Source organism: Procambarus clarkii, chromosome 54 (assembly GCF_040958095.1).
Source record: "Procambarus clarkii isolate CNS0578487 chromosome 54, FALCON_Pclarkii_2.0, whole genome shotgun sequence".
Lineage (NCBI taxonomy): Eukaryota > Metazoa > Arthropoda > Malacostraca > Decapoda > Cambaridae > Procambarus > Procambarus clarkii.
In genome coordinates this window covers 24,892,922-24,919,691 of record NC_091203.1, presented here as the reverse complement: position 1 = coordinate 24,919,691, position 26,770 = coordinate 24,892,922, and the positions used below count along the sequence as shown (strand labels likewise).

General features: G+C 39.7%; 1 non-coding gene across 1 annotated transcript in view; it reads right to left on the bottom strand.

Annotated features, from left to right (window-relative positions):
* The window catches only part of LOC123771312 (uncharacterized), a 74,699-nt gene extending 49,809 nt beyond the window's left edge, over positions 1 to 24,890 (bottom strand). The window contains exons 1-5 of the transcript XR_011222853.1: positions 24,748 to 24,890; positions 17,497 to 17,597; positions 6,139 to 6,359; positions 3,896 to 4,096; positions 492 to 3,697 (exon numbers count right to left, since the gene is read on the bottom strand). This is a non-coding gene — a transcript (uncharacterized protein). The remainder of the gene's footprint in view (positions 1 to 491; positions 3,698 to 3,895; positions 4,097 to 6,138; positions 6,360 to 17,496; positions 17,598 to 24,747) is intronic.
* Between the last annotated feature and the right edge of the window lie 1,880 nt (positions 24,891 to 26,770).

Sequence of the window (26,770 nt, the reverse complement as noted above, 5' to 3'; positions counted from 1 at the left end):
AGGGTTCTTTAGGAGAATAGTTTCCTAAGTTCACACAAGACTTGTAAACACAATGTGAAGCATATAGTCAAAATTTTAACAATACGCAAGTAAATAAACAAATGGACCTCCCGAGGAGGCTCATTTGCTAGTAGGCTGTACTGTAGTAGGTCTCTAGTAGGCCTTTGAGGACTTACAAGGGTTGATGTTGTTGTAGATGTGGGACTCTCTCAGTGGGACTAGCTACAGGAAGCTACCATTTAGCCCCTCCAGAAAGTTATATTGATGACAATTTCCTTGCTTATTTTCAATGAAGTGATAATATATAAAATAAAGTTAAATTTTTTGTAGTATACTATACAATACTGTAAATACAAATGTTCACATTGATTCTCACGATGAATGAGTGTACATAAAGATGCAATTATAATGTGCAATGTAATCTAATGGTTTACATGGTACAGTTTATTCCATATAGAAAGATTTAAAAACAAAACATTTTACCAACAAACCTTTCTGAGCAAAGTGACCCCATAGATTTAAATGGCACCACTTTAGATCCTGTGGCACTACCTTGACACTGTGTGCTGGTAATCTTTGATGGTGACCGTGGGGAGGTTTGAGATATTTGACTAGAAGCATTTCCTTCAATGGTGTCACTGCTAGATAAAAAAGGTATCTTAGATGGTGAAGCTGATGTGGAACTTGGGCTCATGTTGTGATGGGGTGGGCGACATTTGCTCACGACTGTCGAACTGGACGCTAATAACGGAGTTTCCCGTGATGGATCCAAAGTAGTCATTCCCATTTCAACTTTTTCTTTAGCATCTCCTGTGGGAACTTTGCCAATGTCAGGATGTACACAGTTTGATGATTCATTTATCATTTCACAATTATCATGCAAAACATCAAGATCTTGCGTGGTAGCTGTCAGAGAAAATGTTCTTCTTTTCTTTTTTGCCAAACTTTGGGAATTATCATTTTCATCAGATTGTTTATGATGTTCAGTCTCATGACTAGCTGAAATAGATCTGGGGTTTCTTTTCCTACTCATTACTGACAATGATCTTGACAAAGACTTCACTGAAGATTTCAAGATAACACCCTTCTCAGGCACACAGTTGTCAACTTGATCATCTATGCAAAATGACTCTGTTTCTGAAGAAAATGGCAGAGATTTGACGAGTTTTGTCTCACCCTTTCCATCTGCATTTTGTGTTCATATTTGTCTTCAACTTTTGCAATAAATTTGGGGTTTTAACATTTTTAACCTTTCTTTCAGAAGACAACATTTTAGACTTTTCACATCTTCTCATCTTGATCACATTTTGTTTATGCTCATGTTGTTTCTCTTCTTCTTCTCGTAACTGAGAGACAATCTCCTTCAACTTCTTCACCCTGTCTTTTTTAGTCTGAGATGATGCTAGATGCTCTACATCAAAGTCCTGAGTTTCTTCATCAATAGTCATATTAGTCTCACCTGAAGACATGAGAGCGCTGGTGGAGTGCCCACAGGTTCCCCCCTCAGTCCTAGAGTCATTCATACTGCGCTGTTCACCTCCTGTTATGTTGAGGCTTGCCTGCCGAACTTTCAGATCTCTGCGAGCACCTTCGACATGTGACCATCCTGGAGACTTGGCATATTTCACACTAACCGAGACGGCAACAGTTTTAGACGTATCGATTAATTTTGATTTCATTTCCGAGGCATATCTTACATTATGAGAAGTTCTTGAAGGGATCTTTCCTGATGATCTGGTAGATGTTGATGGTGCCGACTCTTCAGAACCATGAACTTCACCACTTTTAACAGGAGCACTAGAATTGAACCTTACCTTTCTGCTTCTTACTGGGGCTTTTGGAGGAGGCATAGTTCTCTCATCTTTTGGAACCAGAGGTGAAACTGTTTTGTTATGCTGAGTATTTTCAAAAGTTTCATTCACTAGTAAAATATTTTCCCTCATTAGATTTTCTTTTGCTCTTTCGCTATTCTTCTTTTCTTCTTCTTCATCTTCAATGGACACAGTATGTAAATTGTGGTCTTCAATATCTTCAAACATGGAACAAAGAGTTTCGACTTCCTCTTTAGCTTTCTCTGCCTTGGACTTCATGTCTTTAACAGATTGTAATTTACTGCTACTATTGCAAACTCTACTACTATCATGAACAGTTTGCTTTTTGTTTGTTTTTTTGTTTGTTCCACTTTCATTATCACTTTCATCACTAGCTCTCTTTTTCACATTCCTCTTGACTTGAACTTTGCTGGCAGAATCAGTCAAAGGCATTTCATCCCCTTGAGCAGGAGTTATGAAGATAAGGTTAGCTTCCTTATCCTCTTCTACACAAGGGTTAACTGGAGGCTGGGAGGCATAACCTGCATTACACTGCCTACTACTCTCCTTCACTTCTGAAACAAGGACATCAAACTCATTCTTTGTGTTAACAGGACAACTATCTGGTATATCATCATCCTCCTCATCATGAGTACATACAATAACCGACTCAATTTGTTTTTCATGTGTTATATCCGTGCTTGTATCAGGTGGCTTGATAATACTAAGGTTGACATTTCGGTTAAGTTTTGCTCCTCTAGAAACAGGTGTACTGTGCTTCTGAATAGTTGAATTAAAACTTGTACTTGCATTAACAATGGTGTCATCAATTTTTCCCAATAGTCCTCGCATGTCTGGAATACCTCGACATCTCCCTCGGCCTCTTAGACGTCCTCGTACTCGTCCCCGACCCAAATTCAGAGTCCCTCGAGCTCTGGATTTAGCTCCTTGACCTTGTTTTGCAACTATCTTTTTGTCTTTTGGTGTTTTCTGGCTGGGAATGAAATTGTAGGGATCACTTGGAGTTCCACACACATAATCAACTGGGTCAAATACCTGGGTTTCTACATCATTTTGAGGGTCATTAAGATCAGTTTCTGGGCTTCCTGTACTGCCCTTTGTCTTGAAAAACCTTTTAGATTCAGTGAAAGATGATGCTACACTACTCTCTTCACTCTTTTTGGTGGAAGACGAAGATGTTTTACTTGAAAAAAGATATTTTTTAATGCCCGTCTTAATACCAGAATTGTTTGCTTCCGACATCTGTGCAGAAGACTTAGGATTCGGAAGCAAAATATTTTTGGATGGGTTAAAAACCTGAGAAGATTCAGACTCTGTGTTGGATGTTGTATCTGTAGAGAGTGAGGCTCCAATTTGAAAACCAACCTCACTGCTGTTATGAAGCCATTTTGCAACTTTATCAGCTGGTTTTTCCTTACCCAATTTTTCACTAAGATGAACAGAGGATTTATCATCCTTGTTTATAGCTTTCTCTGGAGGAAATGTTGCATTATTAACTTGCTGACTCACTGACAAAAGCTCAATACCAGAACTAGCATTTACATCTTTCTTTCTCAAATATGTAGCAACAGGCTTTTTGTTGTCTTTGGCAAGTTTTCCCTGAATGGGTTCTTGGCTGTCTTTAACCACACTAGCAGCCAGTTTTGCTTTTCCTCTAAACAGGAGTCCGCTACCAGAACTACGCGCACCCCTTCCTCGGGTGAACGAGGGAATCAGACTCTTTCTCTCGAGAGGTTCTTGTTTAGTAGGAGACGAATACGAATGTTCTTGAGATATAACATCTACACTAACACGTTCTTTGCGGTCACTGATCCCAACATTTGGTTCGTGCGTCTCTGGCTTTCCATCTGTGTGAAGACTCAGTTCTGCAAATATTAACAAAGCATTAACTACCATATGTACATATATGTATGTACATAATTATTACAGTACTTGTATAATAAATTATTTACTTATATTATTTTACTACTCATACCATTAACAGAATTTTTTAATCAAAGAAGTTACTAAAGGACTGATAACATTAAATCCCAAATCAGAACTAGTCATTTTATATAACTCACCTTGGCCTCCATTGGAAGTTAATATTCTCTGTTTCACTGATCTTGCTCTAGGTTTAGGTATAGGGACTTCGGCGTTATAATGATCAGTTATGCCTCTTTTACGTGTCCCTCGTCTGGGTTCATCATTTTCTTCATTTTCAGAGTCGTCGTCCTCTGCGCTAATTACTGGACGAGGTCTTGGCCGGTATTTTGATGGAGTAACTGAAAAATGCATTAAAAACTCACACCAGTTTTCAGAAAACTTTACAAATACTATGTACTCTAGAATGTACAGAATTTACCTGAGGACCACTAGTGGCCTCAATGAGGACAGGAAGATAGCAGCTTGTCGAAGGTCCCCCCATTTGCCTTTATGATCTTTTCCAGGAGGATTTTAAAATTTAACACAGTTTTGGCATTTACAGCTTTGGCGGGTAAGTGTTTCCATGAATTTATAACCTTGCGAGTGAAAAGGCATCCCCTGTTCTCAGTCCTTCATTGTGGCTTGTTGAGCTTGAAACCGTTGCTCTTGTTTGTGTTCGATCTGGACTCTTGACAAAATTTTCAGAACCAACATCCTCTAACTTGTTTAATAATTTAAACCTTTAAACGAGATCTGCCCTGTCATGCCTGGTCTGCAGTGTTGTAAGCCCTGTGACCCTTAACCATTCCTTATATGAGAGATGACTTGACATTGGAATGATTTTTCTTGCCTGGTGTTGCACTTTCTCTAGAGCAGCTATGACCTTTCTGAAGATGAGGTCTTCATGCTTGGATACAATAATCCAAATGGGGAAACACCAGGGATTTATACAGTTGAATCATTACTTTCTTTTCCTTAAAGTCAAAGGTATGCTTGATTATTCCAAGGGTTTGGTTAGCTTTTCTGACTGCTGCTTCTACCTGTTGTGCAACTTTCAGTTAGTGGTGGATTTCGACTCCAAAGTTCTCTTCTTCATCAATCTGCTGTAATGTTATTAATGAGTAATTGTATAATTGCTCATTAATGAATTAATTGTATTATATAATTAATGTTAATAATGAGAATTATACACTGTACCTAAATTATATCACCAGGGGAATTTTGCGGCTCTGCAGATGATGAGTCACAATAATGTGGCTGAAGATATCGTTACCAAACCGCACACCAGAAGATGAGCAGACAACAACATTTCGGTCCCTCCTGGACTATTATCAAGTCCACAATCGACCTGATAATGGTCCAGGACAGACCTAAATGTCATTGTCTCTTCATCGTCTCTGCAGCTCTGCTTACAGCTGTCCTGATAACTATTTTTTTTCTCACTCTTGTTGGGAAAAAATTTAAAAAACTGGCTTCCAACCTCAAAGAAAAATGTTACATTGGTTTATGTGAAGATGATCATTGCCCCTCCCCTATATCTTTCTGAGCAAAACTGGCATTATTTGAACAAGGTCAGAGCATGGTAAATTCCTGTTTGATTCTGAAGTACACAATCATCAAACTCTGTTTGGTTGAAAGGCATTTCTATCAGGGTGAAATGTTCATAATAGTTATTTAAGATTCCACCAGAATTGAAATTGCTACTGTACTCTGTTGTACCTTCTAACAAGAGCACACAACAATGTTCATCTATAGAACACTGAACACGAAGGAAAAAATACTTGCCTACACAACTCATTTATGAGCCAGGTTTTCTAGACATATTTGGAAAAAAATAATTTAATAACATGTAACAAACCAATTCCATTTTTATTCTGACAAAGTATACACTTCATCCGTTTCTAATTAAGCCGGCAACAATATGGAAAATCACCTTAAACAAAAATTTTAAAGTGAGTTTAATAAGCAATGGAGTAAAATTTTAAGTCAAAATAAATATAAAACACATACTGTAATAATAATAATAATGTAATAATATTAATAATGATAATGATCTTTATTCAAAAGTGTGTGTGTGTACAAAGAACATAAAGAGTAACTGTATAATTGTAGAGACAGGAGTTACACATACTAATGAAGCCACTATTATGCAAAGCGTTTCGGGCAACATGATTTTCATGATTGTCTTGTAGCTTAATTAACTACAGTTCTGTTGGTTTCATTATTAAGCTTAATAATGAAACCAACAGATCTGTAGTTAATTAAGCTACAAGACAATCATGAAACTCATACTCATAAAGCTGCCCGAACTATTAGTTAAGCAATCTAAACTACAGTACATTAAAATAAAAAGTGTACAAAACAACATCAAACTAATTTCTAGACGAAATTTGTTACTCACCTTCAAAGGCGCAATCTTTCTTAATACTCTCGATAATCTTTCGAACGGCAGTTACAAGACTGGCTATTTTGTTATTCTGCCCTAGAGAACGGCGTGTAATATGGGCCATACACAAAGGGCACTGAGCGGAGCTGCGGGGCCCCTTCACCACTTGTTGGATACATTCCGCACAAAATGAGTGGCCACATTTTGTAGTTAGAGGAGTGTTGAGCAGATCCAGACTGAAACAAAAATACATTTCTGAAGGATAGGATAAATAAAATGACAGTGTTTAGCAATAATTTCAGCATCTGACACATGACATATAAAGGGAGCCGGTCGGCCGAGCGGACAGTACGCGGGACTTGTGATCCTGTGGTCCTGGGTTCGATCCCAGGCGCCGGCGAGAAACAATGGGCAGAGTTCCTTTCACCCTATGCCCCTGTTACCTAGCAGTAAATAGGTACCTGGGTGTTAGTCAGCTGTCACAGGCTGCTTCCTGGGGGTGGAGGCCTGGTCGAGGACCGGGCCGCGGGGACACTAAAAATTCCCAAAATCATCTCAAGATAACCTCAAGATGACTCATTTAAATTATGACTTTCACATTCCAATGACCCTAAAATGTGTGATCTGTACTCAGTGTAAACATTCAAATGACACTAAAATGTATCACCAGATTGTCACTCCTAAAACATTCATGTATTCATCACTGGCGTGCGTACTCTATTGTAAATACATTTTTTGCTTCTGTTCTCCAGAGAATTCATATGTGAAGATGAAGAGTCACAATAACGTGGCTTGAAGACATGAGAACCACACACCAAAAGATGAGGAGACGCCGACGACATGAGGAAACGTCGTCATCTCCTCGTCTTCTGGGGTGTGGTTTAGTTCTCATATTGACATGTGAACATTTTTACTGCAAATTTATATTTATAACTGCAAAATAATATTTATAAAAAATATAAATTTACAATATATATTTATATATATATATGCGGAAAATCCACAGAGAAATATGAAATGAGGTGAACGTTTCGGCTTGTTAAAGCCTTTGTCAACACCGGACTGACTCAAACCGCTGCATATTCCAGCTTTGGTCTAATAAAAGTCGTGAACAATTTCTTTAGTATTTCGCCATCCATGTATTTAAAAGTAATTCTATACTTTTTCTATATTATATTATTATATTATATTATATTATTATATTATAATTCTATACTTAGGTCATGCATCAGCCCTGTCCTCCTAAAGTTCCCCAACGTCAAGAAAACGGTAAATTTAAAGTGTCCTCTCCTTACCTACCAGAGGACCTAAAACAGAAATGGGACAGTAAGTCTCTTTTGCAAGCCGCTTCCATTTTCTAGCATGGCAATTTTTGGCCTTATGTAACACATACGAGTGAAAAGCGATGTTTTTGTAGGATAGGTTGCATGCACTGGGGAATTGAGCTTGCATCCCTGAACTCTCCAAATACACATCTTGGTTTTCTCTCATAGATACATCCTGTTCTTGTAATATCATTGTGCAAATTATAAATATTTATTTTAAAATATTATGTTTACCAAGACTGAAATGTAACCAGTAGCTATTGGAAACCTGCTAATACAGAACACATTATTTTTTGTAGAGGGCAGTATTTTTAATTTTCTTTAATTCTAAGAGAAAAATCCAGTGTTGAATGTAATGAAATGTCTCTTTCTGGTAATTACTTAAGTGTAGTTACAGGATGAGAGCTACGCTCGTGGTGTCCCGTCTTTCCAGCACTCTTTGTCATATAATGCTTTGAAATTACTGACGGTTTTGGCCTCCACCACCTTCTCACTTAACTTGTTCCAACCGTCTACCACTCTGTTTACAAATGTGAATTTTCGTATATTTCTCCGGCAGCTTTGTTTCGTTAGTTTAAATCTATGACCGCTTGTTCTTGAAGTTCCGGGTCTCAGGAATTCTTCCCTATAAATTTTATCGATTCCTGTTACTATTTTGAACGTAGTGATCATATCGCCTCTTTTTCTTCTATCTTCTAGTTTTGGCATATTTAATGCTTCTAACCTCTCCTCGTAGCTCTTGCCCTTCAGTTCTGGGAGCCACTTAGTAGCATGTCTTTGCACCTTTTCCAGTTTGTTGATGTGCTTCTTAAGATATGGGTACCACACAACCGCTGCATATTCCAGCTTTGGTCTAATAAAAGTCGTGAACAATTTCTTTAGTATTTCGCCATCCATGTATTTAAAAGTAATTTTGAGGTTAGAAAGTGTAGCATAGGCTCCTCACACAGTGTTCTTAATGAGGTCCTCAGGTGACAGTTTTCTATCTAGAACCACCCCTAGATCCCTTTCTTTGTCAGAATTCTTTAAAGATTTCTCACATAATTTATAGGTTGTGTGGGGTCTATGTTCTCCAATTCCACATTCCATAACATGGCATTTATTCACATTAAATTCCATTTACCAAGTATTGCTCCATATACTTATTTTGTCCAGGTCTTCTTGAAGGGCATGACAATTATCTAGGTTTCTTATCTTCCCTATTATCTTAGCATCATCAACAAACATGTTCATGTAATTCTGTATTCCCACTGGTAGATCATTTATGTAGACAATGAACATTACCGGTGCAAGAACTGAACCCTGTGGTACTCCACTCGCAACATTCCTCCAATCCGATACCTTGCCTCTGATTACGGCCCTCATTTTTCTGTCAGTAAAGAAATTTTTCATCCATGTTAGTAGCTTACCTGTCACCCCTCCAATATGTTCCAGTTTCCAGAACAACCTCTTATGGGGAACTTTGTCGAAAGCCTTTTTAGGTCCAGATAGATGCAGTCAACCCAACCATCTCTTTCCTGTAAAATCTCTGTGGCTCGATCATAAAAACTGAGTAAATTCGTTACACAGGATCTTCCAGATCGAAAACCATACTGTCTGTCTGATATTATATCGTTTTCCTCCAGGTGTTCTACCCATTTAGTTTTAATTATTTTTTCCAATATTTTGACTATTACACTTGTCAATGATACAGGTCTATAATTAAGGGGGTCTTCCCTGCTTCCACTTTTGTAGATTAGAACTATGTTAGCCTCTTTCCACACATCAGCTACAACTCCTGTACACAGGGATGCCTGAAAAATCAGTTGAAGTGGAATGCTGAGTTCAGGTGCACATTCTCTCAGAACCCATGGTGAAACTCCATCTGGACCAACTGTCTTGTTCTTACTTAGCTCCTTGAACATTTTTTCCACTTCGTCTCTAGTCACCTCTATGTGCTCTATGTTGTTCTCTGGAATTCTTATTGTGTCTGGTTCCCTAAAGATTTCATTTTGTACAAACACACTTTGGAACTTTTCGTTTAGTGTTTCACACATTTCCTTTTCATTTTCCATGAATCTATTTCCCTTTTTCAACCTCTGAATATTATCCTTTACCTGCAATTTGTTGTTTATGAATTTATAGAATAGACCTGGTTCTGTTTTACATTTGTCTGCAATCCCTTTTTCAAAATTTCTTTCTGCCTCTCTCCTAACTGCCGTGTAGTTGTTTCTCGCATCTTTGTATCTCTGGTATGTTTGGGGGTTTGGCCTCTTCCTGTATTGATTCCATTTTTGTGTCTTTTGGTCTCTGGCTCTCTCGCAATTTCTGTTGAACCAATCCTGTTTCCTAGTTCTGCATCTCTGTTTTGGTATAAATTTTTTTGTGCCTTCATCATGTATTTCACAAAACTTGACATACATCTCATTCACTTCCTTGCCTAGCAACAAGTCTGTCCAATTATACTCACTAAAAAAAATTCTAAGGTCCCCATAATGTCCTCTCCTGAAGTCAGGTTTTTCAACTGCTTCAACCTCTTTATTTTCTTCCAGATTATAGCTCATTGCATACTTTATTCCGAAAAAGACATGGTCACTTTTACCCAAGGGAGGAAGGTACTGAATGCCAAATATCTCTTCCTCCTTCCTGGTAAATATCAAATCTAGCATGGAGGGAACGTCCCCTTCCCTCATCCTCGTAGCTTGTTTAACATGTTGATACAAGAATGTTTCCAGGATGAAGTCTACAAATCTACAGGTCCAAAAATCTTCTGTTTTAGCTTCATATGCTTCCCAGTCTATGGATTTCAAGTTGAAGTCACCGACCATCAACAGTCATGACCTATCGTTATCCGCTCTTGCTATAATCTCTCTCATTATCGTTATAAGACCTTCTTGTTTACTATCTAGCTCCTCCTTTGACCATGTGCTGCTTGGTGGTGGACTATATGCATTTATGATCATTAGTTTATCATCTTCATGGCAGATCTCTAGTGCTATTATGTCAACTTCTTGTGGATTGGCAGTCACTCTTTCGTTCACCTTTAGGTGTTCTTTCACCAGCACAGCAACGCCACCGCCTTTCCTAATTTTTCTGTCCCGTCTCCAAATTGAGTAGCCCCTTGGGAATATGACCTCATTTAAAATAACATCTTCAAGTTTTGTCTCTGTGAGTGCAACAATGTTTGGTGTCCGCAGCTGTATTACATCACTTAACTCCAGTATCTTCGATCTCACTCCATCTATGTTGGTGTATGCAATCTTCAGGAACTTGTTCCCCCTCTCCTTATTCTTCACTCCCCCTCTCTCTATTGATTTTGTTGGTTTGCCTTTATGTACCACTTTACTGGTCTGCCTACCCCTATCACTTTGTAGAAAAAAGAATTGATTTCTTCTTCATTCCTGCTCTCATTTAAACGTTTTGTCTAGGCGAGGTTCAGTTTCAGCTTCTCTCTGTCTTCTTTTGAAAGATCTCGTCTTAACGGCCACACTTTCCCATCCTCATCACTTTGTAATTTTCTAGCATTCCTTAGTACTTCTTCCATCTGTTTGGCACCGTTTAGGGTGATCCTCAAAGGTCGATCTTTCCCTTTTACGTATCTGCCTATTCTCCTGTAGTCGCACACATTCTCTATGGTAGTAAGACCTTCTACGAGGCCAACAATTTTATCTACTACTTTTGCTTCTTCTACAGCTCTTTCTGACCTAGATGTTATCTCCTTTTCTTTGCAGCCAAAAATGATCAGGGACTTACTCCTATCAACTGTGTTTTGCACAAACTTCGGGTTAGATGCCAATTCTTTTCTCACTTCCAGCCTAATGTTTCTTATCTTGGTTGCTGCAGTGTTTGACTTCCTTTACTGCTTCTTCAATTTTTTCCTTCTCCTTGGCCACTTGTGCATAGGTGAGTTGCATATCCTTCTTGCATTGTTCTATTCCCTATGTAACTTCCTCCATCTGTGCTGACAAAAGCTGTTTCTCCTGTTGAATTTCCTTACCTAACCTATTGTAGTCATTTATGTTTAAATTTACTTTAACTTCTTCCAAAGCTATTTTTAAGAGTTTATTTTCTTCTTCCATGGCTTTGCAATTTATTTCCAATTGATTTTTATCCTTGCACAAGTCTTTCACTATATCCTCACGACATAAAACTTTGCTATTCAAATGGTCATTACTTTCTTTCAATTTACTAATTATTTCTACATGAGAGTTCACTATAGTATCTAATTTTACCAACTTGTTATGTAGACTACTAATAATGCTTTCTTCATTGAATCCCGCAAAATCAAGCTCTGTTTTGTTTTTCCTCTTGCCGGCAGTCATCTTGAATGTTCTTCTCTGCACTGGAAATACTAGGGCAACTTTTTCTCATTTGATTTTTCACTTCCCTTAGCACACTCCTGTTATCTCACCTATTTTTCAAAAGCATTATACCTTTATGTTCTCTGGGACACCACTCACTATCATCAACCTGTACTACAATACTTAGGATTGTTGAAATATGCTGGAGCTCCTCTGATGCAAGTGTTGACCCTAAGGGTGTCACCTTTTGAATCCCATGTGTTCACCACAGCAAACCACTAAGCTAGTATGATGAGCAAAACAAAAGTGGCTGCCACACACACACACACAGTAAGGCTACCTTGATTCTCTCCCTCGCCACAATTACTCCTCCCACAATACTACGCACAGTGCTTATTATCACCACAATCCTGCTGTTATCACAATACTGGTCACTAAATCCTGTAAATACATAATTGACCACAAGTTTAATTTGTAAAGGAACCTATGAAGTCGTTTGAAGATTCCTAGATGGACGAAATAATGCTGTGGTGCTATGGCTAGCGCTGTAAACATCGTGTACAGCATTGAATCACTAATATTTGAACATTGTACACAGTCATTATCACACTCATGACTTGATGCTAGGCAAGGAAGTGAATGAGATGTATGGCAAGTTTTGTGAAATATATGATAAAGGCACAAAAAAATTTATACCAAAACAGAGATGCAGAACTAGGAAACAGGATTGGTTCAATAGAAATTGCGAGAGGGCTAGAGACCGAAAGACACAAAAATGGAATCAATACAGGAAGAGGCCGAACCCCCAAACATACCAGCGATACAAAGATGCGAGAAACAACTACACGGCAGTGAGGAGAGAGGCAGAAAGAAATTTTGAAAAAGGGATTGCGGACAAATGTAAAACAGAACCAGGTCTATTCTATAAATTCATAAACAACAAATTGCAGGTAAAGGATAATATTCAGAGGTTGAAAATGGGAAATAGATTCACGGAAGATGAAAAGGAAATGTGTGAAACACTAAACGAAAAGTTCCAAAGTGTGTTTGTACAAAATGAAATCTTTAGGGAACCAGATACAATAAGAATTCCAGAGAACAACATAGAACACATAGAGGTGTCTAGAGACGAAGTGGAAAAAATGCTCAAGGAGCTCGGTAAGAACAAAGCAGCTGGCCCAGATGGCGTTTCACCATGGGTTCTGAGAGAATGTGCATCTGAGCTCAGCATTCCACTTCACCTGATCTTTCAGGCATCCCTGTGTACAGGAATCGTAGCAGACGGGTGGAAACAGGCTAACATAGTTCCAATCTACAAAAGTGGCAGCAGGGAAGACCCCCTCAATTATAGACCTGTATCATTGCAACCCGTTCTCGCAAATTTAATAAGTCAATATTGACTTATTAAATATGTGCATAGGTGACATACTTAACATAATAGATACCCTTAAAAAGATTCATAGAAAACACCGACCTTACCTAACCTTGTTAGTACCTTAAGATAAGCATCTTATTGCTTCGTAATTACAATTATTACCTAACCTATAATAGGTATAGGTTAAGTAATAATTGTAATTACGAAGCAATAAGATGCTTATCTTAAGATACTAACAAGGTTAGGTAAGGTCGGTGTTTTCTATGAATCTTTTAAAGGGTATCTATTATGTTTAGTATATCACCTATGCACGTAGTTAATAAGTCAATATTGACTTTACGAATTTGCGAGAACGGGTTGATCATTGACAAGTGTAATAGTGAAAGTATTGGAAAAACTAATCAAAACTAAATGGGTAGAACACCTAGAGAGAAATGATATAATATCAGACAGACAGTATGGTTTTCGATCTGGAAGATCCTGTGTATCGAATTTACTCAGTTTCTATGATCGAGCCACAGAGATATTACAGGAAAGAGATGGTTGGGTTGACTGCATCTATCTGGACCTAAAAAAGGCTTTCGACAGAGTTCCATATAAGAGGTTGTTCTGGAAACTGGAAAATATTGGAGGGGTGACAGGTAAGCTTCTATCATGGATGAAAAATTTTCTGACTGATAGAAAAATGAGGGCAGTAATCAGAGGCAATGTATCAGAATGGAGAAATGTCACAAGTGGAGTACCACAGGGTTCAGTTCTTGCACCAGTGATGTTTATTGTGTACATAAATGATCTACCAGTTGGTATACAGAATTATATGAACATGTTTGCTGATGATGCTAAGATAATAGGAAGGATAAGGAATTTAGATGACTGTCATGCCCTTCAAGAAGACCTGGACAAAATAAGTATATGGAGCACCACTTGGCAAATGGAATTTAATGTTAATAAATGTCATGTTATGGAATGTGGAATAGGAGAACATAGACCCCACACAACCTATATATTATGTGAGAAATCTTTAAAGAATTCTGATAAAGAAAGAGATCTAGGAGTGGTTCTAGATAGAAAACTATCACCTGAGGACCACATAAAGAATATTGTGCAAGGAGCCTATGCTATGCTTTCTAACTTCAGAATTGCATTTAAATACATGGATGGCGATATACTAAAGAAATTGTTCATGACTTTTGTTAGGCCAAAGCTAGAATATGCAGCTGTTGTGTGGTGCCCATATCTTAAGAAGCACATCAACAAACTGGAAAAGGTGCAAAGACATGCTACTAAGTGGCTCCCAGAACTGAAGGGCAAGAGCTACGAGGAGAGGTTAGAAGCATTAAATATGCCAAAACTAGAAGACAGAAGAAAAAGAGGTGATATGATCACTACATACAAAATAGTTACAGGAATTGATAAAATCGACAGGGAAGACTTCCTGAGACCTGGAATTTCAAGAACAAGAGGTCATAGATTTAAACTAGCTAAACACAGATGCCGAAGAAATATAAGAAAATTCACCTTCGCAAATAGAGTGGTAGACGGTTGGAACAAGTTAAGTGAGAAGGTGGTGGAGGCCAAGACCGTCAGTAGTTTCAAAGCGTTATATGACAAAGAGTGCTGGGAAGACGGGACACCACGAGCGTAGCTCTCATCCTGTAACTACACTTAGGTAATTACACTTAGGTAATTACTCATGACTGTGTGCCGGTCGAAGACATGGGACGGAGCCGGTCGGCCGAGCGGACAGCACGCTGGACTTGTGATCCTGTGGTCCTGGGTTCGATCCCAGGTGCCGGCGAGAAACAATGGGCAGAGTTTCTTTCACCCTATGCCCCTGTTACCTAGCAGTAAAATAGGTACCTGGGTGTTAGTTAGCTGTCACGGGCTGCTTCCTGGGGGTGGAGGCCTGGTCGAGAACCGTGCCGCGGGGACACTAAAAGCCCCGAAATCATCTCAAGATAACCTCAAGATAACCTCAGGCTCTTTTGCAAAATACTCTCATGGCTAAATAAAACAAGTTATATATATATTTTGACATTATTAGGCGATGTTGTGGTCACAAGCTTAACAGTGGTGCTGTGAGCTCATGCTGTGTGTGCCGGCCTTGGTTGCTCACTCACTACTGAAGCTCTCACACCCGGGAATGTGGACCACAATTTTTTTTAAAGATGGAGTCTGTTTACAAGAGCCCTGAGGAAGCCGATGTGAACCCCATGTAGCCGCGGGAGTTTTGAATGGAACGTGAAAAATACAAATACCCGGAGGCACGTAGCGCACCCCAGACGTGGGCCTGCAGGCGCGTTGCGCAGTTAAAGGGTTAAGAAGCTCCCTTTTGTTACCACATACAGTTTTTATGAATAATTATTAATTTACTTCTTAATGGGTGCCAGCGCAATTATTGAAATAAAGTGCTGGCACCCATTAACCACTGCACTGCTCTGCATTAAAATATGACACCCCCCCGAGGTGCACCAAAAATAAATTCTTTCCAAAAGATTATTTTCTCTTCTTTATATTATTAAAATGCAGTCTCTGATCACAGGAAACTTAAAAAAAAAAAAATACTGTATGTGCCATACTTTAGTTGTGATGGAGCTGAGAAGTTGAGCAAATTATGGGTGCGAAGCGCTTATGGACACTCGACCCCGTCACGCTGTGGGGCGGCAGTTGCCATGAATTATTATAATTTTTCACAATTAGTTTGATGTTTCTCATTCGTTTCTTCTCTGATTTTTTTTTTGCTTTAATAGTATTCAAAAGTGTGTAATTTGTGGAATTTATATAGTTTGACGTGTGGAACATCTATGCTCAAAATTATGGGGCTCATATATGTGACATGTATATTATATTCTACAATCAATCAGTGTTTTTGCTGTTATTACACTCTATATACACATTGTACATACTGTACCTATCTACATTTTTGGGCACCACAATGAACCACAAAGATCGAGTGTTGAAAGTTTATATACACAGAACAAGAATTCAAGGTCAGCCTAGCAGCCGAGAGCTGAGTGTGGCGGGGGGCTGCCACAAATACATTTTTGCATAATTATTTTAGTATCTGTGAATGGATTCAAATCTAGTTTTTTGCAGTAGTAATATTCAAGTGTGTAATATATGGAATGCATTTAGTTAAATGTGAGGAACTTAGCTATTCTAAAAAATATGGAGCTCATATACCTTGAGGTTATCTTGAGATGATTTCGGGGCTTAGCGTCCCAGCGGCCCGGTCTTCGACCAGGCCTCATTTTTGTTACGGGGGCATCAGGGTGAAAAATATTTTGCCCATTTGTTTCTGCCTCCACCTTGGATCGAACCCGGAACCTCAGGATTACGAATCCGAAGCGCTGTCCACCCAGCTGTTAGGTGTCCCTAACAGCTAACCCCCCTAATATATGGTGACACATATATATTATAATCTTAGATCTACCAGTGTTCCTGTTGTTATTACGCTATATACGTATGTTATATATCACTATCAACATTCGTATGCACCATAACATACTAATAAGCAGTTCTGGTGGGTATGGTGATGACATCAAAATACACCATGGAGCCACAAGCAGACGACACCAGCAGTCACATGATGCAAGACAATCCCTCCAAATATTCTAATCATCTCGCTATGACTAGCTACAAAGCCGCTGTTATTATCACATTCCTGCCACAAAATCCCGAATATGAATCCATTTCCACAGCAAAATGAACATTGGTGACGGAACATAAGTTGTTTCATGATAAGTAGATGTAGGAAACAATGGCTGGCTGCTGTCTCTCCCTACTTCATGCTGTGAATATCATAACTAACATTGTGTTCACTGATATCTGAATGTTGTACATAGTCCTTATCACAGTCAGGATCATCTATAACACTATAAATGCAAAATAATTTCAGTTACTTATTTATTCATCATTTCTAAGTGGTGCTGTGGTCCCTAGCTGCACAGCAGTGCTGTGCACAGCTCCTTCATGTGCCAGTCTTGGTCATTCTCTCAGTACTAAGGCTCCCACAGCCAGCACGGATGCTGACGATTTTTTTTTCAAGATGGCGTCTGTTTACAGGAGTCCTGAGGCATAGGATGTGAGCCCCCGTGTACCCGCGGGAGTTTTGAATCACTCCCTATACCTAAAAATGCCCCATGGCACTCTGAGCACCCTTGATCCAGTGCCTCAAGGCGCTCTGCGCAGCGCATTAGTTAAACAAGACCTAATCTATTCAGCAATAGGCTGGATTGAGTGATCTCAATCTGTAAGAATGTACTGTAATTACGCATTACAATTTCTACACTAGTCATAACATGTCTCGCACGTCATACATTGCTACCTTTCCAAACAAGGTTTTAATTGCAAGTTCTATTTTTATGGTGCATAAAACATACATGAAACTCACCATATATTGCACTGCAGAGTTTTCTGCATGGCCTGAAGCACCGCATTCATTTGGTTGAGCCGATCCTCCATGTCGCCCCATTACATTTTTACACAGCAAACCTATTAAGATAAAAATAATGTTATACAGTATTAGCAAAATAATAAATGAATGAGGCTTGGAGAATTAAATTATTTTAGACAAGCCTAAAGGTAGGTATTCAAAGGCTGTGTTATTCTAAGGCTGTGTAATTCTAAGGCTGTGTAAATCATTTGGTAGGTATTCTAAGGCTGTGTAAATCATTAGGTAGGTATTCTAAGGCTGTGTAAATCATTCAGTAGGTTTTCTAAATTATTTGGTTGTGTGTATACATGTACAGTATATGTGTGTGTGTGTGTATGTGGGTGAGGCAGAGGCAGGTGAAATATGGATTGCACGACCAGCACTGGAAAATCAGGCCGTTGGCACTCACAACACAATGAAGTCAATGACATCATTAGGAGGAACCTTGTCTCTGCCCTGTGTCCAGCAGAGAGAGAGCCTCGCAATCTATTGAACCATAAATCTGTTAAGTTTTGCTTGCCGACCAGAAGGAATTACACTGTGCCCATGGAAAAATGGCAGACAATTAGCGTGGAACTATACTTGCATATCCACCTTGGTAGCCATATGCATCAACCTCTTTGTCGGCCAAGTAGAAGCCGCGGCCACACACCCAGAAAGAGACAAATCAAGTACAGGAAAATAGATCAGCGGTACAACTTCATTCCAATAGAATCCGAGACCCATGCTCCATGGGGGAGAGGGTGGTTATCAGCTATATCTTGCTCTGGTTAGGCCCCATTTAGATTATGCAGTTCAGTTTTGGTCGCCGTACTATAGAATGGATATAAATTCACTTGAACTTGTCCAGCGTAGGATGACAAAGTTAATTCCCCAAATTAGAAATCTTTCATATGAAGAAAGATTAACAAAGCTTAACTTGCATTCACTGGTAAGGCGAAGAGTTAGGGGGTGACATGATAGAAGTTTACAAGTGGATGAATGGACATAACAAAGGGGATATTAATTAATTTAACACTTTCGCGCTAATTGGACTCATTTTTGAGTCCTGTTTCGTCTAACGCTAACGCATAGTGGACATAAATTTATGTCCTCTTTTAAAATATTTGTATAAAATTCAATTTTTATCCGATTTACTTTGGGTTTGTTTCAAACTGCGCGCCATGAGGCTCTCTTTCTCACCACTAGGCTGCATGGTACAATAAGTTCATGAAAGGTGTGGACCACTTCGATCAAATGGTATTATGTCCCAAACGGGTTGCAGGTGGGTGACTTTAGCCATTTATACTGGTAATGCTTCCCCCATATCATGTATTATATGCATATGTCTGTTTAGGCAATTTTATTCCGATCAATGTACAACCAAAAATAACTGTGTGCAACAAGTATAAACTTGACAAACATAACAAAAGTAAAAACATTTCGTGTGTATTTGACGCTCACTGATATGTTCCAGCGTTGTTTTATTTTTGGCGCTATTCTATCTTACGCTTTGTTGATCTTTTTTACCTATGGGCTCATAGAACATTCTATTGCGAACACATTGACACAAAAATGAATGACGTACATAGAAAATTAATGTCATGAGAGTGAAATAAGTATAAACTTTCAAAGCGCCATGCGTCGTCCCGTCACCGATACCGGGTAACAATTTCACCACTTCCCACACTCTTGCGGGCGGGCCGCATCATTATTCTACGCTTATATTCATATCACCGTGTTGGGAATTTCATTGCGAGTCCATTGATACCAAAATTAACGCTGTAGAACAAGTGTGGAGGTGATAACAATCCCAAGAGTAAAAACATATTTTTTTGCTGTTGGGCGCTCACGGCGAGTCATCTTCGTAGTTATTTATTTGGTGCTGGTATCCCTATACGTTTCGTGACTTTTTTTACTGATGTTCTTCTAGAGAATTTTATTGCGAACACGTTGGTACCAAAATGAAATACGTAGCATGAGAACTAAGGTCAGAAGAGTAAAAAGAGTATACACATTTTTGTTTTTACGCTTAAGCGATAAAAAAGCTGCGCGCCCATACGGTTGGCTGAGTGACCTTCGCGGAGAGCGCGAAAGTGTTAATAGGGTATTAAAAGTATCAACACAAGACAACACGAAACAGAGGGTATAAATTGGATAAGTTTAGATTTAGGAAAGACTTGGGTAAATACTGGTTCGGTAACAGGGTTGTTTTGTGAAACCAATTACCGCGTAACGTGGTGGAGGTGGGGTCCCTCGATTGTTTCAAGCGCGGGCTGGACATGTATATGAGTGGGATTGGGTGGTTATAGATAAGAGCTGCCTCGTATGGGTCAATAGGCCTTCTGCAGTTACCTTTATTCTTATGTTCTTATCTGATTTTGTGTTTGCCAAAGAGCAATTTTGAGATTACTGTATATTAAATAAATAATAAATAAATAAATATGTTTATTCAGGTAAGGTACATACATACATACAAGTGATGTTACATTAATGGATTGATATATAGATAGAGCTAGTACATACAAAGCCTAAAGCCACTATTATGCAATGCATTTCGGGCAAGAAAAACATTAATATCTAGAACTTAATACTAATTGAGCATAAAGATTAAAAAGTGTTGAGAAAAAATACAAATAAAGATAAAAAAAAAAGGGGGAACATGACTGAAAAAGCAGCACAAATACAATAGGTTGACAAACAGTGTTGATTAAAAAAAAAAAAAAAAAAAAAAAAAAAAATTACAGACATGGGTTGACAATAGAGGAGTGAGGTAGGTTACAGGGAATTTATTAGGTAGTGTTTAGTTTTTATCTTAAACTGGTTGAGAGAGGTACAGTCTTATACATGGCTGGGAAGGTCATTCCACATTCTGGGTCCCTTGATTTGTAGGGAATTTCTAGTTTGATTAAGTCGTATTCTAGGAATATCAAAACTGTATTTATTTCTGGTGTGGTGCTCATGGGTTCTGTTACAACCTTCAATGAAGCTTTTGAGGTCAGGATTGGCATTACAGTTCAGCGTTTTATATATGTATAATACACAAGAGAGAATGTGCAGTGACTTAATATCTAACATATTCAGAGATTTGAGTAAGGGTACCGAGTGATGTCTGGGGCCAGAGTTGGATATTGTCCTAATAGCAGCTTTGTGTTGGGTAATAAGAGGACGTAAATGATTTTGGGTAGTAGAACCCCAAGCACAAATACCATAGTTGAGGTATGGATAGATGAGGGAGTAATAGAGAGTAACCAGGGCAGGGCGGGGTACATAATATCTGATCTTAGAAAGAATGCCAACAGTTTTTGAAACTTTTTTTTGATATATTTAGAATGTGACCCTGGAAATTCAGCTTGTGGTCGATGAGAACGCCAAGGAATTTGCCATCTAATTTGTTACAAATTTGGGTATTGTTTATTTTGAGATTTATCTGATTAGAGGATTTATTGCCAAACAGAGTATAAAACGTTTTGTCAATGTTAAGGGTGAGTTTGTTGGCGGTTAGCCAAAGATGGACTTTCTCTAGCTCAGTATTTACTGTGGCATTTAGAGCAAGGGGGTCAGGACTGGAGTAAATGAAGGTTGTGTCGTCAGCAAATAGAATTGGTTTGAGGTGTTGGGAGGCATTTGGAAGGTCATTAATGTAGATGAGAAAGAGGAGAGGGCCAAGTATGCTGCCCTGAGGAACACCAATGTTGATGGGTAGGGTGGGAGAAATTGTATTATTCACAGAAACATACTGGAGCCTGTCAGTAAGATAAGATTTGAGGTATTGCAGGGAGTGTCCTCTGACTCCATAATGATGTAATTTAAGAAGAAGGTTTTGATGGTTGACAGTGTCAAAAGCCTTACGCAGGTCCACAAATAACCCAACAGGAAACTCCTTTTTATCAAGAGCTGCGTGAATTAAGTTAATCATACTAATAAGTGCACCGTTAGTGCTTTTTTTGGGTCTGAAGCCATATTGACAAGAGCTAAGTATATTGTGTTTGGCTAGAAAAGAGTAAAGCTGCTTGTAGATTAGTTTTTTGAATATTTTTGACAAGTTAGGCAGGATTGATATAGGTCTGTAGTTGTTAACATCTGTGAGATCACCACATTTGTGGACAGGGGTTACTCTTGCTTTTTTTAGAATGTCAGGAAAGGTTTGGAGTTCAAGTGACTTGTTGAAGAGCAATGCAATAGCAGGGGCTAGAGATCTGGAGGCTTTTTTGTAAATTAAAGTTGGTATCTCCTCGAGGGCACTAGGCTTGGTTTTAAGGGAAAGGATTATTTCATTGACATCAGTGGAACTAGTAGGCTTTAGGTACAGAGACTGTGGATAGTTACCTGTAAGATAGTCCTTAACATCAGTACAGGAAGATGGAATATCATTTGCAAGGGATGACCCAATGGAAGAGAAGAACCTATTGAACTCAATAGCAGAATCAGAGGCTGAAAGCTGACCATCGTTATTGGAAAGGAGTGTTGGTTTGTTATTTAAAATCTTCTTTGATTATATATTATATATATATATAGTCTACCAAGGGCACCCAGCTGTGCCTGGGACTCTGTATCCTGTCTCACTTCTTTTATCTTATCCTTCCCTTGTCTCTCTCCTCCCACCTTTCCTTCCCTATCCCCCTCTCCTTCCCTCTCCATCTTTCTCACTGCTTTCCCCTTTCTACTCCAATCTCCTACCCAGTCTTTATCTCTTTGTCCCTCCCTCCCATTTTCTCTTCTTTGCACCCATTCTCTCTCCCTCCTTTTTCTTTCCTCCTCTCTCTCTCTCAGAACATACAATATAAACATCCAGCAAACATAAAACATAACCACAACATTATTTTTACTACTGCTATTTTGAAGCAAAGTTGAAAGAATGTTGTGGTTACGTTTTGTGTGATGAACAGGTAAAAAAAAAAATCTGTTGAATTCACTCTATGGACACTCAAACGTACATGTCACACTTAATGCAAGTTGCTGGTTGTTGCACATAGGAGCCAGTCCTACATGTGATACCTGGTTGATACCTGGTTGATGGGGTTCTGGGAGTTCTTCTACTCCCCAAGCCCGGCCCGAGGCCAGGCTCGACTTGTGAGAGTTTGGTCCACCAGGCTGTTGCTTGGAGCGGCCCGCAGGGCCACGTACCCACCACAGCCCGGCTGATCCGGAACTTCTCTTAGAAAACCGTCCAGTTTTCTCTTGAAGATGTCCACGGTTGTTCCGGCAATATTTCTTATGCTCGCTGGGAGGACGTTGAACAACCGCGGACCCCTGATGTTTATACAGTGCTCTCTGATTGTGCCTATGGCACCTCTGCTCTTCACAGGTTCAATCTTGCATTTTCTTCCATATCGTTCACTCCAGTACGTTGTTATTTTACTGTGTAGATTTGGGACCTGACCCTCCAGTATTTTCCATGTGTATATTATTTGGTATCTCTCTCGTCTCCTTTCTAGAGAGTACATTTGGAGAGCTTTGAGACGATCCCAATAATTTAGGTGTTTTATCTCGTCTATGCGTGCCGTATATGTTCTCTGTATTCCCTCTATTTCAGCAATCTCTCCTGCTCTGAAGGGGGAAGTGAGTACTGAGCAGTACTCGAGACGGGACAGCACAAGTGACTTGAAGAGTACAACCATTGTGATGGGATCCCTGGATTTGAAAGTTCTCGTAATCCATCCGATCATTTTTCTGGCTGACGCGATATTTGCTTGGTTATGCTCCCTAAACGTTAGATTGTCGGACATCATTATTCCCAAATCCTTGACATGCTGTTTTTCTACTATGGGAAGATTCGATTGTGTTTTGTACCCTGTATTATGTTTCAGATCCTCATTTTTGCCGTACCTGAGTACCTGAAATTTATCACTGTTAAACATCATGTTATTTTCTGCTGCCCAATCAAAAACTTTGTTGACATCTGCTTGTAGTTTTTCAATGTCTTCAGCAGAGGTAATTTTCATGCTGATTTTTGTGTCATCTGCAAAGGACGACACGAAGCTGTGGCGTGTATTTTTGTCAATATCAGATATGAGAATAAGGAACAGTAGCGGTGCAAGGACTGTACCTTGAGGTACAGAGCTTTTAACATCGCTTGGATTCGATTTTATCTGATTGACTGTTACTCTTTGTGTTCTGTTTGACAGGAAATTGAGTATCCAGCGTCCTACTTTTCCAGTTATTCCCATTGAACTCATTTTGTGAGCTATCACCCCATGGTCACATTTGTCGAACGCCTTTGCAAAGTCTGTGTATACAACATCTGCATTTTGCTTTTCTTCTAGGGCTTCTGTGATTTTGTCATAGTGGTTGAGTAACTGTGACAGACAGGATCTTCCTGCTCTAAATCCATGTTGTCCTGGATTGTGCAATTCATTGTTTTCCATAAAACTAGAAATTTGATTCCTAATCACTCTTTCAAACACTTTTATTATGTGTGATGTTAGTGCAACTGGCCTATAATTTTTTGCCAAGGCTTTACTCCCCCCCTTGTGCAACGGAGCTATATCTGCAGATTTAAGTGCTGCTGGTATCTCCCCTGTATCCAGCCATATAGCCATATCCTCCCCATATCCAGCCATATGTGCAGCATGACAGTCGACCCCGACCCCCCTATGACACACCCCATGCAATCACACATCACCATGCAAAGTTTCATGAGGCTAGCCATAGGTGTCTGGCCTCCAACCTTGGATATATATACAAACATTTTGTTGCATAGCTGTAGATAGGAGAGCATACATGTATTTACGTAACAATCTAGTTCAAACGACACAATTCACCCATAAGGTCAAATATGTATTAGTAACTGTAGTTTGAATGTACGTTCTTGACATATTATTCAAAACAGTTGACTATAGATAATTGCTTCATTCCGTTTCCTGGTCACCCGGACTGACAGATCAAACCTGTCAGGGTGTGGTCTTTTCTTATCAATACTCCGCTGTTAATGACAACTGGCACTATTTATCTCGTCTATCACTGCACACTGAAGGTAACCTTGTTTCTGCGCTATAAAAACTGCCCTATAATAGCCCAAGGAGTCAATTCCTGTCGAAAACATGAGCAACGTTTCCCGCCAAAAGTTTCGTAACTCCTCGTTATTGGTGACGAGCACAATCAGCTGATGTATGATGCACGTCTCTAGTCTTATCACACTTATACCTACTAATCCACCTATTGCTAAAAGTTCTGTGTCTATTGAGTAATAAGAGTCAATATCGACGGCGTGGAATTTGGCCAACTAACCTGGCAAAAAAATTAATCTGCTATATTCGCGGCGGCCGCTGCTGGCTGCCCATGGTAAACAATCTCAACTTATTTTATGAACTATATCGGCAGATTTTTAACCCACATTTCGCCATAGCTTTAATATTCTATATCTTTAAAAGACACACATTAAAACATAAAATAAAAACCATATTGTCTTCCCACGTCAATTTGCGTAGAGGAATTTCACCAAAACTGTTAGTAAAGACATTGTTGGTGCGTGACGTCATCAGTGTCGTCTGTTGTGATAGTTGGAGGAGAAGAAGAAGCTGGTGATTAGACCATTACGCCACACCATGCAACTACCGCCACTATAGTAACCCGCTGTGAGTCGCCCTCCCCACACACCTGTACGGTGATCTTGGTGCTGTGTACGGCACTGATACTGGTGAAGGCGCTGAGTGCCGCCAGTGTCAAGGAGTAGTAATCTTGAGACAAGCTTGAGCGACTTTGGGGGGATTGGTTGGTGGTAGGACGAGATGTTTCGCCTGTGTAATGTCGTCTGAATGTGCTCATATATGTGTTTAATTGTCGTATTAATGTCTTGCTTGAAGAGGAATTTCATTACCATTATTTGTGGTCTGAATAAAGGTAGCCCAGATATGCCTTTTTAGCACTGGGAGGTCAGTGCTGCTCTATATGGTGTTGGATGTTTACCATGATTGTGGTAGGAATATTCTACAGTATATAATGAATAATGAATTATACGGTATTCATTGTATCTTGGTACCCTCAGTGTGGTGTTACAGTGGTGCTGTGGTGTTACCCTGCGGTTGTCGGGGTGGAATACCACAGAAACGGAACTCCCCGTGAAGCTTGGGGGGGGGGGGAGAGAAGGAGTGGTGTTTAAGATGTTTAATCAGGTAAAGGTATGTACATATGTTGAAAATGAGTTAGACGTAATGTTGGGTCTCTAGATAGAGCTAGTACATACAGTGCCTGAAACCACTAATACGCACAGCGTTTCATTTAACGTTGATTGATTGATTCATTCAGCGTTACATTTACTAAAGTATCAAATAATTTATATGTTAAAGTATTTTACTGGCTGTTATATCTTACCTTTAATGGGAACTTGTTGGTATATGGAAGATGGTGAGGTTATCTTGAGATGATTTCAGGGCTTTAGTGTCCCCGCGGCCCGGTCCTCGACCAGGCCTCCACCCCCAGGAAGCAGCCCGTGACAGCTGACTAACACCCAGGTACCTATTTTACTGCTAGGTAACAGGGGCATAGGGTGAAAGCAGCTCTGCCCATTGTTTCTCGCCGGCACCTGGGATCGAACCCAGGATCACAGGATCACAGGATCACAAGTCCAGCACGCTGGACTTGTGATCCTGTGATCACCTGTGATCCTGTGATCACCTGTGATCCTGTGATCACCTGTGATCCTGTGATCACCTGTGATCCTGTGATCACCTGTGATCCTGTGATCACCTGTGATCCTGTGATCACCTGTGATCCTGTGATCACCTGTGATCCTGTGATCACCTGTGATCCTGTGATCACCTGTGATCCTGTGATCACCTGTGATCCTGTGATCACCTGTGATCCTGTGATCACCTGTGATCTCCTCCTTCCCCCCCCCCCCCCCCCCGCTGCTCAGCCGACCAAGGGGGGGGGGGGAAGGAGGAGAGGTGTTAGTGTTTAGAATGGGAGTTCTTCCATTATAACAGCAGTGATGACACTTCTAGGGTACTCTCTCCTACGTTTTGCAGGCATACCACTAGGACCTGGTTGTGGCTCACTGCTTGCTTGTCTTATTTAGAATCTGGTTGATACCTGGTTGATGGGGTTCTGGGAGTTCTTCTTCTCCCCAAGCCCGGCCCGAGGCCAGGCTTGACTTGTGAGAGTTTGGTCCACCAGGCTGTTCCTTGCAGCGGCCCGAGCACACAAAATGAGGTCAGTGGGAATAACTGGTAAAGTAGGACGCTGGATACTCGATTACCTGTCCAACAGAACACAAAGAGTAACAGTCAATCAAATAAAATAGAGTTCAAGT